This window comes from Schistocerca americana, chromosome 2 (genome assembly GCF_021461395.2).
Source record: "Schistocerca americana isolate TAMUIC-IGC-003095 chromosome 2, iqSchAmer2.1, whole genome shotgun sequence".
NCBI classification, from domain to species: Eukaryota; Metazoa; Arthropoda; class Insecta; order Orthoptera; family Acrididae; genus Schistocerca; species Schistocerca americana.
The window spans coordinates 147,222,983-147,240,620 of NC_060120.1; positions in this window are offsets into that span (position 1 = coordinate 147,222,983).

Below are 17,638 nucleotides of genomic sequence, written 5' to 3' on the forward strand. Positions count from 1 at the left end.
CTTTATTTGTTCATGAGACCCAGAAAATATTAGATACAGGCTCCCAGGTAGATGCCATTTTCCTTGACTTCCGGAAGGCGTTCGATACAGTTCCACACTGTCGCCTGATAAACAAAGTAAGAGCCTACGGAATATCAGATCAGCTGTGTGGCTGGATTTAAGAGTTTTTAGCAAACAGAACACAGCATGTTGTTCTTAATGGGGAGACGTCTACAGACGTTAAAGTAACCTCTGACGTACCACAGGAGAGCGTTATGGGACCATTGCTTTTCACAATATATATAAATGACCTAGTAGATAGTGTCGGAAGTTCCATGGGGCTTTTCGCGGATGATGCAGTAGTACACAGAGAAGATGCAGCATTAGAAAATTGCAGTGAAATGCAGGAAGATCTGCAGCGGATAGGCACTTGGTGCAGGGAGTGGCAACTGACCCTTAACATAGACATATGTAATGTATTGCGAATACATAGAAAGAAGGATCCTTTATTGTATGATTATATGATAGCGGAACAAATACTGGTAACGGTTACTTCTGTAAAATATCTGGCAGTATGCATACGGAACGATTTGAAGTGGAATGATCATATAAAATTAATTGTTGGTAAGGCGGGTGCCAGGTTGAGATTCATTGGGAGAGTCCTTAGAAAATGTAGTCTATCAACAAAGGAGGTGGCTTACAAAACACTCGTTCGGCCTATATTTGAGTATTGCTCATCAGTGTGGAATCCTTACCAGATTGGGTTGACAGAGGACGTAGAGAAGATCCAAAGAAGAGCGGCGCGTTTCGTCACAGGGTTATTTGGTAAGAACGATAGCGTTACGGAGATGTTTAGCAAACTCAAGTGGCAGACTCTTCAAGAGAGGCGCTCTGCATCGCGGTGTAGCTTGCTGTCCAGGTTTCGAGAGAGTGCGTTTCTGGATGAGGTATCGAATATATTGCTTCTCACTACTTTTACCTCCCGAGGAGATCACGAATGTAAAATTAGAGAGATTAGAACGCGCACGGAGGCTTTCCGGCAGTCGTTCTTCAAAAATGGTTCAAATAGTTCTGAGCACTATGCAACTTAACTTCTGAGGTCATCAGTCGCCTAGAACTTAGAACTAATTAAACCTAACTAACTTAAGGACATCACACATATCCATGCCTGAGGCAGGATTCGAACCTGCGACCGGAGCGGTCACGCGGTTCCAGACTGAAGCGCCTTTAACCGCACGGCCACACCGGCCGGCAGTCGTTCTTCCCGCGAACTGTTGTGACTTGGCAAGACAGCCAAGCCACTATGAGATAGCCGAAAGCCACGCGTTTAAGCTCACGCAGGCTGCCGTGAGGTCTGGAACAGGTAAAGTAATTATACTAGCAAGAAAGGTACGTAGCTTCTGGAATACTTAACTTTAATCCATAATTGGTGAACATCGGTCTGACGGTACATGCATCACAAGATAAATAGCAAATGATAATGTCGCCTTGCTAGGTCGTGCCGGCCGCGGTGGTCTCGCGGTTCTGGGCGCTCAGTCCGGAACCGCGCTACTGCTACGGTCGCAGATTCGAATCCTGCCTCGGGCATGGATGTGTGTGATGTCCTTAGGTTAGTTAGGGTAAAGTAGTTCTAAGTTCTAGGGGACTGATGACCACAGATGTTAAGTCCCATAGTGCTCAGAGCCATTTGAACCATTTTTTGCTAGGTCGTAGCAAATGAGGTAGCTGAAGGCTATGCTAACTATCGTCTCGGCAAATGAGAGCGTAATTTGTCAGTGAACCATCGCTAGCAAAGTCAGCTGTACAACTGGGGCAAGTGCTATGACGTCTCTCTAGACCTGCCGTGTGGCGGCGCTCGGTCTGCAATCACTGATAGTGGCGACACGCGGGTCCGACGTATACTAGCGGACCGCGGCCGATTTAAAGGCTGCCACCCAGCAAGTGTGGTGTCTGGCGGTGACACCACATTCCTCCCCCGCAAATCGGCGTACTGTTGAGTTATAAGGCTTCCGCCCGCCGTGGGGAGAACCCCATGTTGACGTATGCAACGAGGTGGGGAGCCTAACAACAGGCGAGGCTGTGCCACCCGCACCCTGCCTTTTCGGTCCGAGGGGAGCTAGGAAACGCCTGAAAACCTAGTCCAGGGTGTACGCCAACATGCGGTGTATGCGCCCGTAGAGAGACAGGAGGGGCTGAAGGGTCGACCTCCATCGGGCCGGGGCTCCCGACGGGCGAAGACGCCATGTGGTCCGGAGCGGGCAAGAAGTCCATGGCGGAGGACAACGGGTCACGGGAAGCGATCGGCGGCGCGTGACCCAGGGAGGCGCACGGCGGCTGCAGCGACGCGTCCACTGCGGGCGTCGCCGGCGGGAGAACAGGCGGCGGCGGCGCGGCGGCGCGTCGCCATGGGGCAAAATGGAAGGCATCGTCGGTAACACCTGGGGCTGAGGCGAGCCAGTAGATGGGTCCCCATGGCGCTGACCGGACGGCACCGTCGCTGAAAGCAGACGGGGAGCGGCAGATCCCGTGCGACGACAGAGTCGCAGCTCATTGAGATGCCGGCGCACCTCACCAGAGGCCCCCAAAACCAGATACAGAGCGTGGCCGAGGCAGCGAAGGATGCGCCCTGCGAGCCAACGCCGTGAACCTCGATAGTTACGATAGTATACAACGTCGCCTGGAGCAAAAGCAGGTGGCTGCCGCTGCACAGGAATCTGATGCAGCGGATGTAGCAAAGACATCAAGGTGCGATGAGGACGACCGTGGAGCAACTCAGCCGGCGAGCGACCATCTCGGGGCTGAGAGCGATACGAGGACATAAAGAGCAATAAGGCGTCCTCCCGAGAATGAGACTCTTTCAACTTCAACATCTGTGACTTGAAAGTCCGGACCATTCGTTCAGAGGCACCGTTTGAGGCGAAAACGGCGCGGATGTCAGATGTTGAATACCATTGGCCTTGCAGAATGACTGAAATTCTGCGGACATGAATTGCGGGCCATTGTCGGAAACAATAGTCTGTGGAAGACCTTCAATACAAAAGATAGCGGATAACGCTTGGATGGTGGCAAATGACGTCGTGGAAGACATCAGGAACAACAAAAGGAAAATTACTGAATGAATCGACCACAACCAACCATCGAGCATTCCAGAATGGACCAGCAAAATCGATGTGTAAGCGTTGCCAAGGGGAAGTGGCTTTTGGCCACGCAAAGAATTTCCGCAGCGGTGCGGATTGTTGTTCGGCACACGCCTTGCAAGAAGAGCACATATGCGTAATCGCAGCATCGATTCCGAACGAATTACAGTGCTGACGAGCAAGTTGTTTCGTTCTCACTATACCCCAATGTCCTTGGTGGAGAAGCCGTAAGACAGAGGACTGTAACGAACGTGGGACCACGACCCTGGACTGATCATTATCAGAACGCAACAGCAAAACACCACGTCGTACAAAAAGTCTCTCCTTGTGAGCAAAAAATCGGCGAACCCACGGATCCTCGATCCGTGACGTTGACAAGGGCCATTGCGTAGCAACAAAACGCAAAACGGTAGCAAGGACAGGGTCAGCAGCTGTAGCTGTAGCTACACGACGAAAATCAATCGGAAACGATTCGACCACGTCATCGGCTTCCGAATCAATGAACATGCAAGCAAGTTCGGAGGAATCGAATGCTCTATCCTCAGCAACAGGCAAACGGGACAACGCATCGGCGTTTCCGTGCTTAGCAGTGGACCGATACAAGATATCGTAGCGGTACTGCGAGAGGAAAATAGACCAGCGAATGAATTTCTGCGCTGTACGTGGAGGTACAGGCCTGTTCGGATGAAAAAGGGATGTCAAAGGTTTGTGGTCTGTGACAATGGTAAAGTGACGACCATACAAGAAATCATGAAACTTTGTAACACCAAATACGAGAGCCTATGCTTCTTTCTCGATCTTTGAATAATTTCGGTGCGCAGACGAGAGCAAGTCGGACGAAAAGGCAATAGGGCGATCGTGCGATCCATCTTTGTGCGCAAGCACAGCACCGATCCCGAAATCCGATGCATCCACCATCAACAAAAGGGGCTTCTGGGGATCGAATGGCGTAAGGCAAGTATTGGAAAGCAACGCCAATTTCAACTGGCGAAAGGCGCGTTCGCATTCCGTCGTCCAGACGAACGGAACACCTTTACGGCGTAAGCGATGAAGCGGCGTGGCGCACATAGCGATGATAATAATTGATTTTTCCCAGCACACTCTGTAGCTGCTTCGAATTCTGCGGCGAAGGCAAGTCTTGTATGGCACGGAGGTGCTCTGGACTGGGATGTATGCCTTGGGCATTGAGTACATGGCCCAGATAGGTTACGTCCCGAGCAAAAAACACACATTTATCCTTCCGCAAGCGAAGACCATTTTGTCACAAAACCTGAAGTTATGTTCTGAGATTGGCTAAATGTTCTTCTTCCGTCTTTCCGGAGATCACAATATCGTCCAGATAGTTTGCTGCAGTAGGAACCGACTCACAAACAGTATGCAGATATAGCTGAAACAATGAAGGGGCGGATGCGCACCCGAATGGCAGTCGTTTGAAGCGGTACAAACCAAGATGCGTGTTAACCACCAAAACGCGCTGGGAGTCTTCGTCCACCGGTATTTGCAAGTACGCATCTGCTAGGTCCAACTTCGAAAAATATTTACCCGGGCACAGTTTGTCAAAATGATCTTCCGGGCGGGTTAAAGGAAAAGTTGCAATCACTAGTTGTGGATTCACTGTTGCCTTGAAGTACACACAAAGTCTCAATTTTCCGGAAGGTTTTGGCAAAATTACTGAGGGTGATGCCCAGAGAGAAGCCTGCACACGTTCAATTACACCTTGTGATTCCAAATCGTTTAATGTTCTTGCGACCTCATCACGCAATGCGTGGGGAACATTGCGCGCTCTGAAAAATTTCGGTTGCACGGTTACTTTCAGTTCCAAATGTGCTTCATAGTTCTTAGCGCAACCAAGGCCCGGTGCAAAAATGTCTGCAAATTCTTCACACAGATGACAAACACTGGCTGAAGGCACAGTCTGGTTCACTGATAGGACCTGATTTACTATAGACAAGTTAAACAACTGAAACAAATCTAAACCAAACAAGTTCACTGCAGAAGAAGAACGAAGGACGTACAATGACACAAGTTTTGTTTGTCCCTTGTATGTTGCAAGAAGGCTGCACTGTCCTAACACAGGGAGCCCGTGACCTGAATATGTAGTTAGCTTAACATTGGCGGCACGCAATGGAGGTGTGCCCAGCTGTTTGTACGTGTCTTGATTGTGTAAGTAGGCTGCTTAGGTTTTTTATTGGTAACGCCACCTGTGTGCAGTCTGTGGCTAGTTTGCATTGTTGTCTGCCATTGTAGTGTTGGGCAGCGGCAGCTGGATGTGAACAGCACGTAGCGTTGCGCAGTTGGAGGTGAGCCGCCAGCAGTGGTGGATGTGGGGAGAGAGATGGCGGAGTTTTGTAATTTGTCATGAACTGCTATATATATTATGACTATTAAGGTAAATACATTGTTTGTTCTCTACTAATATCTTTCATTTGCTAACTATCCCTATCAGCAGTTAGTGCCTTCCGTAGTTTGAATCTTTTATTTAGCTGGCAGTAGTGGCGCTCGCTGTACTGCAGTAGTTCGAGTAACCAAGATTTTTGTGATGTAAGTGATTCGTGAAACGTATAGTTTACTGTTAGTCAGGGCCCATTCTTTTGTAGGGATTATTGAAAGTCAGATTGCGTTGCGCTAACAAAATATTGTGTGTCAGTTTAAGCACAGTCCTGTATAATTGCTCAAAGGGGACGTTTCATATGTCGACCCTTAGCCGAGGATACCTCACTGGAATCTTCTGATTTTTTGTTGTAGTTTGTGTAATTAGTGTAGATTTTGTTTATTGCTAGCGCGTAATTGTAGAGAAAATCTCCTTTGTAGTTGCAGTCTTTCATTGTTGTACAGTAAAACAGTTGTGGCATGCATGTAGATTTGCACCAAGTATTTCGCAGCTGCAATTAACAAGATATTATTTTCAGTGCTATGTTAATGTGTTCTCTTATTTTTGATCTTCAAATTGTGTTTTTCTGTGTTGTCGTGTGAAATACTGTGACAAAAATGGCTTGTGAAAAACGTAATACTAGGCTCCAAAGTAAACTGAGAAATGACAGTGAAAATGAAAGCAGTGTGTTAGCGCCACCGAGTAATGAATTAACTGATGTTCAAAGTAGTAATTTGGTAATTGTGCATAGGGAAATGGAGCGGGCTGCAAACAATGGCGTGGACAGTGAAACAATTAGTGAAGAGGGAAGCATTATCGATCGATCGGTCGGCAACAGCTCGCCTCAGGAATCCGAAATGACAGGACACAATTTTGCAAATACTGTAGATTCAGGTTTTGCGTCCTCACCGTTTTCTCAAATGAGTCAAGACACATTTTCCGCTTGTCAAAATGTGAATGTTGCCGGTGAAAATTCACTGCCGAAAAGCACTGAGGAACATGTTTCAGACACCAGTGCATTGTTATTACAATTAATGCAACAAATGGGACAAAAGCTTGAAAAGTTAGACACAATGGAACAAAATCAGAGACAAACACAGCAAAAGTTAGACACAGTGGAACAAAATCTTCAAAAGTTAGACACAATGGAACAACACCAGAGACAAACACAGCAACAGTTAGACGCAATGGGACAAAATCTTCAAAAGTTAGACACCACACTTGAACAAACACGTGAAGATTTAACTAGTGAGTTACATAACATTGAATCGAAATGTCAAAAAGTCTGTAATGACGTAAAAACACAAATTTGTGAGCATTTTCAACCCATTTTTTCGCGGCATGAAAATGTATTACAGAATCACGAAGCAGCCATAAAAGAACTGCAAACCATTGTTCATGAAAATCACGACACCTTGCAAGCTAAAATTGACTCAGTTGCATCTACCGATTCGGTTACGCAACTTGCAAAAACTCAGGAAAACTTAAAGGACACAGTAGATACTCTGAAACTTGGTTCAGAAAAACATACAGAGGAAATAATTTCACTATCAGATAAAGTAGCCGAACTTTCAGATCAGTTCACTAACTTATCTACAAAGGTAGATGATGATCTGAATGACACAACACCTGTAGCCTTCACTGACACTGAAGAGTATGTAGAAATTAGAAAATTCAAACAAAATCAAAATCAAATCAATGCACAGTACAAAAGAGAAATCCGGGAAGTGCAAGATCAGTTGGCACAAGTAGTACAAGAATTACGTATTTCAGAGGACACTCGCGCCCCAATGCGGGAAGAGGGACATAGAAATACGGAACAGCCACAAAATAATAACACAGCGCATTTCGGAAATTATGAAAGAAATTGGCAATGTGCACCGAATTTTGAGATTGAACAGCCGACACGACGTAACAATGACCGACATGCGACTCGCCGACATGATGATTTTGACTATAAGCTGTTCATTACTACGCGTAAATTCAAAACATTTAAGAATTCCGGCAACGACATTCATCCACAAGCGTGGCTCCATCAATTCTCTCATTGTTTTCCTCCCAACTGGTCACTGGAGCACAGGTTAGAATTTATGTGTGGCTATTTAGAGAATGAACCAGCTGTAAGAATGCTATCGGTCATTCACGATTGTCACAGTGAAGGAGAATTTTACCATGCCTTCCTCTCAGCATATTGGTCTCAAGCTACACAAGACCGAATAAAACATAGCATCATAATGATGAAACGTTTCGAACAATCTGAATTTTCCAGTCTTATGAAATATTTTGAAGAAATGTTGCATAAGAATCAGTATCTTTCAAACCCATACAGCCCCTCAGAACTCATCCGCATTTGCTTCATCAAATTACCTGAACATTTACGACACATTATTTTGGCAGGGCGTTGCAAAGACGAAATTGAAGCTTTTCAAGGACTCTTACAAGAATTAGAAATTGACACAGACAGTCGCGGGATGCGAAAACAGGAAAACAATCACTACAGGTCACATCTGTCACAATTCCGTGACGACAGAAGTAGTAACTGGACGCGACAAGGCTCTTCTCACAACACAAATCGTGACCAAAACAGACACCACCCGTATGACAAGCGTTGGCAGAGTAGTAATAATTACAAGGAAAGATCACCTCTCTGCGGTAGTGACTATCACAGAGACAATCAGAGAAACAGACAATTTGGGAACCAAAATAATTATTATCACGGGAGACAGAATAACTTTAGACGCAACGGTCCAGCGCGCAGTTATGATTCAGGGAGAAATTCTCCACCACTTAACCGACAAGAAAGAAACTACAGGAACTACCGACATGACGACAGACGATGTGATCGTAACGACAGACCTGAATTGCATCAGAACTGGCGGGATTTAAACAGGGCAGGGCCCTCTCGTCACGGTGAATTTGTAGAAGTTAGGTCTCCAAATCCCAATAACGACGCGCGCCAACAAAGAGACAATAGGCAATGACTCACACCGCTGGCAGCCACAAAACATACTTATGAAACTGACGACGCAGCTGCCGTAGCTAGTAATTACGTAAAAATGGAAGACATTAGGGACATCTTACTCCAGGAACACGACGTAAAACATAATAACATTGCATATCCTGTGATTCACATTACAGTAAATGACGTAAAATTTACGGCAGTACTTGACTCTGGCAGTCGCATTTCAGTAATCAGTGAAACAGCCTTTAGCAAATGCAACAAATCGAACGATTGCCCCACACTTCCGTTACGTAAGATTAAATTACAAGGTGCAATCATTGGAAAAAGTGTAGATGTACGCCAACAAACCAATTTAGAATTCTTTTGTCAAAGACACAGCTTCTCTATGAACTTTCTCATTGTTCCATTATTGTCGACGGAAATTATATTGGGAGTAGACTTTTTGAATGAATACAAAGCAATCTTAAGCTTTCACGATGCTGAAATAAGTTTAGAAAAAGAAGGTAAGTCAGTAGCTTTGAAATTTGAAGATTGGCTCTCAAACCTTGACGAAGAAAATAATCGGCTTTACCTCCTGTTAGACAACAGTCCGGAATTTTCAAGGGAACTTGACACTAACAATCACTCTGCAAGTACTGACAGGGGTGATATCGACGGCGCATTTGATACTAATGAGTTAATTCAGAATAAAATTCAAACAATTGAGAATTGTGATGACAATGATAGCCAAGACCTTTTTGAGATTTTACAAGCACATTCCACAGTTTTTACTCACAAAACAGGAACAATCAAGGGATTTCAATACCAATTTCGTGTTCGTGAGCATACTAAATTTTGTGTTAGACCATTCGTTATTCCGGCGCATTATAGGGACCGTGTTAGAACAGAAGTACAATCTATGCTTGACGAGGGCATTATTGAGCCTGCAGTAAGCTCATGCAACAATCCATTACATGTTGTTGAGAAGAAAAATGGATCGATCAGACTTGTCTTAGATTCGAGACAAATTAATACTATCATTATTCCTGAAACAGACAGGCCGCAAACGTTGGAAAACTTCTTCAAAATTTTAATGGTGTAAAAGTGTTGTTTTCCATTGATCTCAGATCCAGCTTTTATCAGAACGAACTTCATCCAGAATGTAGAAAATACACAGCTTTCCTTTGTTTCGGCGTTTGTTATCAGTTTCGGAAACTTCCCTTTGGTTTGAACATTTCTTCAGCAGCATTCATTCGCGGGCTAAATTCCATATTACCTGAGTTCTTAAAACGTCACATTACCTTATATGTGGACGATATTCTAATAGCAGAGGCTTCATGGGAACTACATAATTGCATCCTCAACAGTTTGTTACGCATTTTTGCAGAATCTGGAATTACAGTTAACTTGGAAAAGTCTGAATTCGGCAGGTGAAAGGTGAGGTTTTTGGGACATATTAAGTGTCGACGAATAAAGTAAGGAATAATGAGTAGTGATTAGGGACTCTGATTTGTGAAAAAGGTTGTTGGAAACCAAGAATAGTACTTTAAGAGTTATGAAATGTGTGTATATGCGTGAATGTATCACAATGCTGGCGAAAATTTTTTGGACGCTGTTATATTTATAGGATTTTGTTTCTACACATTTGTAACGCAAATTTTCGACCTGTGAAATTTTTATATGAGACTGTGACTGTAGCGAAAACTACTGTCGTAAATATTTCGGTAAGAAAGGTAAGTGACCGTGACGTAATTCGTTGTGAGCGGCCAGGTGTGCCAGCCGCCTTGAGAAAAAGCCATTAGGTGGTAGAAAAAAAAAGGGGGAGGCCATTATCCTTGCTATCGACATTCCTTTGTAGAAAGCATCGAAAATACGACACCCTTAAACTTGAAAACATGATTACAGTGTGGAGCTCTTAATTTATGATATTTAGTAAAATGCCTAATGAAATGATGAGAAACATTTCATGGCTATTGTCTTGCTAATTGAGAGAAATGCCATATGGCTTGCCTTTATGTATTTATTTACTCATTTTGTTTAATATCTAGTTTCTAATGGCACTGCAGCATTGATTAAAATAAAATTTTATAGATGTACTAATATAAATATTTTCTGTCTACAGATCGAGTAAATAATAATTTTTTCAAAAAATGAGGGAGCACAAAATGACATTTACCTTTACAGGAACTGCATTCATAATTTTCTTTTCAAGTAATTGGTAACTTTTTGGTAGAATAACTTCTTGTGGTGCACCACTTTAATTACTTAGACATTAAGATGTGATTATACATTTCCCTTATCTGCATTGTTATCTTTAGTGTACTATTTTTTCTGCTTGAGCTATTTCCTGTTTAGATATATGTTTTTTTTATTTGCTGCTGCTGTTTGCCAGGCATAATGTTACTGAATTTGACTTTGTATTACGCTGTTAAGCCAGTTTACTACGCATTTATTTTTCTTGTTTGCTGCACAGTGCCTTACATTAGTTGTAATATTGCAATTGCTTTGCCTATTTAAATTTTTTGTCATTGACGTTTGTGTTAATTGTTTTGTGCTGCTGCATTGCCTCGTCCCTTAGTTTAGCATCTGATCTCAGTAGATTTAAGTTAGCTTAAGAGGGGTAGACTATATAAGAAACTGACTATGGAGAATAGGTAAAGAATGTGTTGCGAAGTTATATGAAAACGATTTGGGCCAAAATGAGTATTGTACACTGAGAAATAATTATATTGAAAGAAATATGAATAGAATACAGAAAGCAGGTATAGATAGGACTTTTTGGGAATAATGATGAATGAAGGGAGATCTCCAAGAAGTAAAGCAAGTTTTGTTTGCAAAATACTGCAGTACAACAAACCTTGTCCTTTCCTTTTGTGTTGTCCCACTATATGTTTGTGTACCCTTGTGTATTTGTTTTCTTCCTGTCTCTGTGTAGTTTCATAGAATTTTTTCTTCTTTTAATATTAAGCTACATTCACTATGATGAGGAATACTGTTATCCTCAAATATAATTTGCATTAATAATATGTTATTTACCTTGTAAATATGCTTAGACATTATTTATCTGTTCTGTTTTAATGCTCATGTGTACAGTTGATGTTCTAAAAGTTATTCTGATCTTTTATGTATCTACTTATCTCATAATTCCTGTCACATTGATGTATATGTTTATTTCTATTCAGTTGTAAAGCCTGTACTACAAATGTTATCTGTATTGTTATGTTCTTTAATGATGTATTTTGTACCTTTGTAATTGTATTCTTATGTTATAAAATTGTAATTGACACCAGTTCATCATATTATTAACTTGTAAGTTCCATTTCACTGCACACGTTTCTGTTGGTCATAGTATATGGACAATATGTGAGAAGTAGGGACTGTTAGTGTTTGCACGAGTGTTAATAATTCAGCAAGGGACTGGATAACAGCATTGCTGGTTCTAAGGACAATTTCAAAAACTTTGTGAGTGCACAAGTGGTGGTTATGGACGTGCTATATTATCCGCAAGACTCTTCGATGGTGATTGTGCATCTGCACAGTCGCAGCAGATGGCTGCTGGCCATCTCTACAAGTACTACATTGGGGCTGCATCTTTGATGGCCCACCAATACCATTATCTCTACAAGGACTACAGTGGGTCTGCACCTCTGGTGGCCCACCAATACCATAATCTCTACCAGGACTACAGTGGGTCTGCTCTGTGATGACCTACCTACCAATATTCTTCCAAAACTTCGACTAACTCTGCTGTGGGTTTGCTCTGTTGTGGCCCATTACCTGTCTGCATGTCGAGAGTCAGCACTGTCTTTCCGTTGGAAGGACAACACTACTTCTTCAAGACTGCATGGAAATCTACTACTTCTGTGTGCATTTTCTTTTACTGTTCAGACTTTGAAAAAAAAAGAAAAACACTGTAATTTTACTGTGATGAATCAGGACTGTCTTTATAGACTGTGAGAAAATTTTAGCTTTTGACCAACATTGTATCAATAAGCGTGTGCCTTTGATTTCTTTGTTATTGTAATTATGAAAAATTTTATCAAATCATTATTGGCCACTGCCCAAAACAATTTGTAAAATTTTTTGTAGGGAGCATGGGGGCTATGCAAGTAGGCTGCTTAGGTTTTTTATTGGTAACGCCACCTGTGTGCAGTCTGTGGCTAGTTTGCATTGTTGTCTGCCATTGTAGTGTTGGGCAGCCGCAGCTGGATGTGAACAGCACGTAGCGTTGCGCAGTTGGAGGTGAGCCGCCAGCAGTGGTGGATGTGGGGAGAGAGATGGCGGAGTTTTGTAATTTGTCATGAACTGCTATATATATTGTGACTATTAAGGTAAATACATTGTTTGTTCTCTATTAATATCTTTCATTTGCTAACCATCCCTATCAGTAGTTAGTGCCTTCCGTAGTTTGAATCTTTTATTTAGCTGGCAGTAGTGGCGCTCGCTGTACTGCAGTAGTTCGAGTAACCAAGATTTTTGTGAGGTAAGTGATTTGTGAAACGTACAGTTTACTGTTAGTCGGGGCCCATTCTTTTGTAGGGATTATTGAAAGTCAGATTGCATTGCGCTAACAAAATATTGTGTGTCAGTTTAAGCACAGTCCTGTATAATTGTTCAAAGGGGACGTTTCAATTGATCAGTGAAACTGCAGCTCCGGTATCGAGCTGGAATGGGATCACTTTGTCGTTAATGCCCAAGTCGACAAAAAGTTTATTGTCCTGCTGACGACAAGAGCAACTGTTTCATGCAACGTGAACTGACTGTGGTACAGAATCACTTTTGACATGTCGGGATTTCCGGCGATGTCGACGCACACTATTTGTGGGACGAACACAGTCACTGTGAGAGAGAGTAGCACTGGGCGGAGTGGAATGAATGACATGAATTTCCATGGGCGAAGGTGCACAAGCCCGAGTATTCTTGGTTCGATGCCGGCGCGAAGCAAAGGGCCTGGAATGGTTGTGAGTGTCTGAACTGAGCTTTTTCTGGCAAACACACTGAACATGTCCGTTTTTATTACAGAAAAAGCAAATAGCCTGGCATGATGGGCAATTCTCACGCAAATGTCTAGTAGCACACAGCGGGCATGATTTTAGCACTGCATTTGCTTGCTTGCGCGGCACACATGGCGGAGAGCCTGGTGGCAGCTGCGCAGATGGGCGCGAGGGGTGTTTATTGTTCCCTGCAGCTCGCCCGGCGGGCCAGGTAACATGATGCATGGCTGGCGAAGTTTCAAATGATTCCTGAGCAAAGTCAAGTGTGTCCTGCCGATCCAATATGTCCATCACTTGTTGAAGGGAGGGATTGACTAGATTCAAAATCTGTTCCCTTATACGAACATCAGAAACGTTCTGTGCAATTGCATCACATACCATTGTATCTGAATAAGGGAGTCCACATTGACACTCAAAAGCCCTAGTAAGGCCTTGCAAGGTTGCAACCCACTCTCTGTTATTCTGACCTGCCGTACGTTTTGTACGAAAGAAGGTATACTTTTCGCAACTACATTGACTGTTTCTTGGAAATATGCATCTAATGCAGACAAAATTTCGTCGTAGGACAGAGTTGCGACATCGCGTCGGTACGTGGACGCGCCAACGCACGATAATAAGAAAGGCTGCTGCTCGGTACCTTGAATTCTGTAGGCGGCGAGATGGAATCCAAATTGGCGTGACCACTCCATCCAGTTTTCCAGTGCAGCATCATACGGACGAAAAGGTGGTGCAACTGCATGTTGTGGCTGCGGTAGCGGAGGAGGGGCGGCTGCCGCATCGTTTTGCATTGCACGTTGATCCTGGACGAGCTGTCCAAGGGCATCTGATAAGCCCGGCGTCTGCTGATTCTGCAAGCGATAAATTCGGACAGTACATCTGGAGATTGTGGCGAAGCCATGACACAAGTAAATTAGTCTGTATAGGTGCAAATGCGAATTGGCTCGTCGCCAATCCTCGTCGCCAAACTGTTGTGACTTGGCAAGACAGCCAAGCCACTATGAGATAGCCGAAAGGCACGCATTTAACCTCACGCACGAGGGCGTGAGGTCTGGAACAGGTAAAGTAATTATACTAGCAAAAAAGGTACGTAGCTTCTGGAATACTTAACTTTAATCCATAATTGGTGAACATCTGTCTGACAGTACATGCATCACAAGATAAATAGCAAATGATAATGGCGCCTTGCTAGGTCGTAGCAAATGACGTAGCTGAAGGCTATGCTAACTATCGTCTCGGCAAATGAGAGCGTATTTGTCAGTTAACCGTCGCTAGCAAAGTCGGCTGTACAATTGGGGCGAGTGCTAGGACGTCTCTCTAGACCTGCCGTGTGGCGGCGCTCGGTCTGCAATCACTGATAGTGGCGACACGCGGGTCCGACGTATACTAGCGGACCGCGGCCGATTTAAAGGCTACCACCTAGCAAGTGTGGTGTCTGGCGGTGACACCACACGAACAATACGCGAGTGGAACAGGAAATGGAGGTAATGACAGTGGCACGTAAAGTGCCCTCCGCCCCACGCCGTTGGGTGGCTTGCGGAGTATAAATGTAGATGTAGATGTAGAATTTGATGTTTCTGTCAGCACTCAGATTCTAAGCCGATCTTCATCACCAAGAGTGGGTCGTTGTTTCTCCGAGACTCAAAAGCCCGTCATCCTCTCTGGTTCAGGCCGCAGGAAGCATGGCAGCACAACTGTATGGTTTGAACCCCTAAGCTCTATTGTTCGTATCAGGGCCGGCCACGGCATGTCGAACTTCGTGCGTGCAGTGTCTGCAGGTCACATGTAGGCACCGCCAGGTTTGTCACTCGACTTTGCTTGTTCCTCCTCGGAAGTACTCGGAACAGCTCGACATTTCAGTTAGCACACGGTGCGACATTTTGGGGTCGGCACAACTGTCTTCAGTTTAGCAGGATCGTGGTGTAAACGCTGTTTACCCTTTGCTACTTGATTAAATTTTCTCATTGAAAAGCGATCTGTTTTAATTGTTAAAAACCATTCAAAAGCCAAGATACTAAAACATTCTTTTATTCAAGACAACCGACTTCAACTGTTTTAGTTGTCATCTTCAGGTTTTTATCTTCTTTATATTATTATAATTTTTTTTTGTAGTAGAGCGTGTTTATTTTACGCTGACCTCATGCACAATAGGATAATTTGGAAAATATTTCGAGTAGACTTCCCCACCATGTTATAGTTCTGGATGGAGATTTTAATTTGCCGGATATAGACTGGGAGACTCAAACGTGCATAACGGGTGGCAGGGACAAAGAATCCAGTGAATTTTTCTTTTTAAGTGCTTTATCTGAAAACTATCTTGAGCAGTTAAACAGAGAACCGACCGACTCGTGGAAATAATATATTAGACCTTCTGGTGACAAACAGAACCGAACTATTTGAAACAGTTAACGCAGAACAGGGAATCAGCGATCATAAAGCGGTTACTGCATCGATGATTTCAGCCATAAATAGAAATATTAAAAAAGGAAGGAAGATTTTTCTGTTTAGCAGAAGTGACAAAAAGCAGATTACTGAGTACCTGACGGCTCAACACAAAAGTTTTGTCTCAAGTACAGATAGTGTTGAGGATCAGTGGACAAAGTTCAAAACCATCGTACAATATGCGTTAGATGAGTATGTGCCAAGCAAGATCGTAAGAGATGGAAAAGAGCCACCGTGGTACTACAACCGAGTTATAAAACTGCTGCAGAAGCAAAGGGAACTTCACAGCAAACATAAACATAGCCAAAGCCTTGCAGACAAACAAAAATTACGCGAAGCGAAATGTAGTGTGAGGAGGGCTATGCCAGAGGCGTTCAATGAATTCGAAAGCAAAGTTCTATGTACTGACTTGACAGAAAATCCTAAGAAATTTTGGTCTTATGTCAAAGCGGTAGGTGGATCAAAACAAAATGTCCAGACACTCTGTGACCAAAATGGTACTGAAACAGAGGGTGACAGACTAAAGGCCGAAATACTAAATGTCTTTTTCCAAAGCTGTTTCACTGAGGAAGACTGCACTGTAGTTCCTTCTCTAGATTGTCGCACAGATGACAAAATGGTAGATATCGAAATAGACGACAGAGGGATAGAGAAACAATTAAAATCGCTCAAAAGAGGAAAGGCCGCTGGACGTGATGGAATACCAGTTGATTTTACACAGAGTACGCGAAGGAACTTGCCCCCCTTCTTGCAGCCGTGTACCGTAGGTCTCTAGAAGAGCGTAACGTTTCAAGGCATTGGAAAAGGGCACAGGTCGTCCCCGATTTCAAGAAGGGACGTCGAACAGATGTGCAGAACTATAGACCTATATCTCTAACGTCGATCAGTTGTAGAATTTTGGAACACGTATTATGTTCGAGTATAATGACTTTTCTGGAGACTAGAAACCTACTCTGTAGGATCAGCATGGGTTTCGAAAAAGACGGTCGTGTGAAACCCAGCTCGCGCTATTCGTCCACGAGACTCAGAGGGCCATAGACACGGGTTAACAGGTAGATGCCGTGTTTCTTGACTTCCGCAAGGCGTTCGATACAGTTCCCCACAGTGGGTTAATGAACAAAGTAAGAGCATATGGACTATCAGACCAATTGTGTGATTGTATTGAAGAGTTCCTAGATAACGGAACGCAGCATGTCATTCTCAATGGAGAGAAGTCTTCCGAAGTAAGATTGATTTCAGGTGTGCCGCAGGGGAGTGTCATAGGACCATTGCTATTCAGAATATACATAAATGACCTTGTGGATGACATCGGAAGTTCACTGAGGCTTTTTGCAGTTGATGCAGTGGTGTATCGAGAGGTTGTAACAATGGAAAATGGTACTGAAATGCAGGATGATCTGCAGCGATTTGACACATGGTGCAGGGAACGGCAGTTGAATCTCAATGTAGACAAGTGTAATGTGCTGCGAATACATAGAAAGATAGATCCCTTATTTAGCTACAAAATAGCAGGACAGCAACTGGAAGCAGTTAATTCCATAAATTATCTGGGAGTACGCATTAGGAGTGATTTAAAATGGAATGATCATATAAAGGTGATCGTCGGTAAAGCAGATGCCAGACTGCGATTCATTGGAAGAATCCAAAGGGAATGCAATCCGAAAACAAAGGAAGTAGATTACAGTACGCTTGTTCGCCCACTGCTTGAATACTGCTCAGCAGTGTGCGATCCGTACCAGATAGGGTTGATAGAAGAGATAGAGAAGATCCAACGGGG